Here is a 490-nt window from a genome sequence, read left to right on the forward strand (position 1 = left end):
GCCCGTGCTCCGAGAGCCTGTGCTCGGCAACAAGAGAAGCCACCACTGCTAGAGAGTAGCCCCCACTCACCACAACTAGATAAAAAAGCCTGCAAGGCAACAAAGACCCAGCACAGCCAAAAATAAAGAAAGAAAAATAAAACTGTTTTAAAAGTTTCCTCTCTTTAATAAAAAAAAAATGAGAATAGTTACAAGTTTTACCTGTTAGGTTGTGAATACTAAATGTGTCAAATGCTAAGAAACTGTGCAGCTTGTATTGTTACTGTTGTTTAGTTGCTGACTCTACACATGTCTGACTCTTTGCAACCCCATGGACTGTAGCCCACCAGGCTCCTCTGTCAGTGGGATTTCCTAGGCAAGAATACTGGAGTGGGTTGTCTTTACCACTGAGCCATCTGGGAAGCCCACAGATGCAAAGAGCCGACTCATTGGAAAATACCCTGATGGTGGGAAAAATTGAAGACAGAAGGAGAAGGGGACAACAGAAGAT

The sequence above is a fragment of the Giraffa tippelskirchi genome, chromosome 14 (genome assembly GCF_054371585.1).
Source record: "Giraffa tippelskirchi isolate mGirTip1 chromosome 14, T2T-mGirTip1v1.2.pri, whole genome shotgun sequence".
NCBI classification, from domain to species: domain Eukaryota; kingdom Metazoa; phylum Chordata; class Mammalia; order Artiodactyla; family Giraffidae; genus Giraffa; species Giraffa tippelskirchi.